The following is a 2,310-nucleotide window of genomic DNA, read 5'->3' on the forward strand; positions in this document are numbered from 1 at the left end:
CTATCTTGAGTCTAAGACCTTCATCTTCAACCCCAATCTTTACTTTCATCAAAATCACTACAAAACAATGCAAAACAAGCATAATATCGCTAAAAGCAACTTTTGAATCTCGACTGACTCATTTATTGAGTTTTCCTTGATTCTAAGCTTGTTCTAAGTCTTAAAGGGTGTAATTTGGTCTAAATTGACATATGAAAATAACTGTTTTTCAACCGTTATCAGTGACGTTAAACAAGCGCTACCTGGGAGGCAACCCAGTTGATTGATTTACTTTGGTTACATGTTTTAATATTGTTCTAGTTGCATTTAGGGCTTAATTGTGGCATAAGTGAGTAAAGTGAGTTAGAATTGCATTTAGGGTTTAATTTTTGCATTCTAGAAAACCCATTCTCCGTCACTTTTGCACCATTCCACCATCCAAGTTTGGGGTTTTTGAGAGAGCACTACATTTGGGATTCATCCATCATCAATTTACAAGTACTTTGCACACATTCAAGGTCTCTCCACCCAAAGCCATTTCAGATGAAGGACATGTACATATCTCTTATGGAGTCCAGAATGGAGTCAATTCACAGGGGACAGACTGCTACAGTTGAGATGATCATAGGCTTGTACGACACACCTCCTGCACATAGGTGGACTATGAACGAGTTTAATAATGTGGAGGCTTGGCCAGAACAGGCATAGTAGATCTGGAGCAGCTGAAGCTCCAACCATGGATGAGGATGCTAAGGAGGATGATGATGATGATGATTTTGAGGATGCTGAAGCTTGAGAGGAGGATTCCGACGATAGCATGGGTTGAGAAGCCTACATAGCATTTACTGATGGATGTTATCTGTAGTAGAAGAAGATTTTTCTTATCTTTTGTTTTCTGTTTAATAGTGTAGGATTTTGCTTCTGTTGAGTAACATAGGATTAATGTACTTGGTCTAAAACTTTTCTGATATAGGTTTAATTGTTTGATGTTGCATAAGATATGTTGCTTGATGATGCTTTTTATTGAATGATGATTGAGATTGCCATATGCTGATATACAGGTGGAGTGTTCACTAGCTATGTGAACAAATGCATGATGATATTGTGATTGTGATTATGAGGCTAAGTAGGGTATTTGTATGGATGTTGGAATAATTATTGATCTTATGAGTGAGGTTTAGAGCTCAAGAGTTCTTATTGATATATTTGTTATCTGATAACGATCTAAAAACCGTTATTTTCATACTTAAATTTGATTGTAAAACACACCCTTTATGGCTTAGAGTGAGTTTTCAATCAAGTAAAACACTTAGTTGAGTCTTTTGAGAGTCAAAAGTTGGTTTTAGAGATATTATACTTGTTTTGCATTGTTTTGCATGGTTTTTAGATGAAATAAAGATAGAAGTGAAGTAAGGTGGACCTAGACCCATGAAAGAAGGAGAAAAATGATGAAAAGAAGGGTCAAGCAAGCCGCTGAGTGCTAAGAGCGATTAGAGGGAAACCGCTCAGCGGCAAAATTGACCACTAAGCGATCAGAGCGACAAGAGGCAAACAGTTGAGCGGTCAAATTAGGCAGCTGGGCGGTTGTCTGTTTTTTTAGCTAGATTTTGTAAATCTTTCTGTTATGTATCTGTTATCTTTTTGGGCTAATATATAGCCCTAGTGCGAATTAGATAGGGATTCTTTTGGTAGAGAGAACGTCCAGAGCTATTCCACACACCTTGGAGGAGGTTCCTTGGATGCTTAGGCTTCATTCAACCAAGTTTAGGGTTATCTCTTTCATTCTTTCATTATTTTCATATAGTTTCACCATGATTATGGTGAACTAAACCCTTTGTTGTTGGGGAACAATGTAATCTTTTGAAACTCTCAATATATTCAAATTCTTATTTATTTCATATGCTTGTCATATACTTGCTTATCAATTGTTGGGTTCTCATTTGCGCTCAATGCTTTTATTGTTTAACTCATTCAGTAAATGATTTTTGTCTTTATCGATATGGGGACGTACGGTAATGTCATGAACTGGTGGGAAATTCCTTGATTATGCCAATATCGTTTAGGGATAGGCGTAGGACGGTCAATTGTATTTGCTTCAAAACACATTGCATTATTAGTTACTAGGGGAGGCTGGGGATTGCAAGCCAGTAATTAGTAATAGGCTCTTTTCACCAAGGAATTGGGTTAAGGGTAATTAAGAAAGTATGCATGTCAATTAGATAAACAAGTGAATTAAATAAGAAGAGTAGATATATGAGAGTGGATAAGATGAAATTGTAAACCCCAACAACACCATTCATCCATAATTTCTCAAAACCAATTGAATCAACT

The sequence above is a fragment of the Vigna radiata genome, chromosome 8 (assembly GCF_000741045.1).
Source record: "Vigna radiata var. radiata cultivar VC1973A chromosome 8, Vradiata_ver6, whole genome shotgun sequence".
NCBI lineage: Eukaryota > Viridiplantae > Streptophyta > Magnoliopsida > Fabales > Fabaceae > Vigna > Vigna radiata.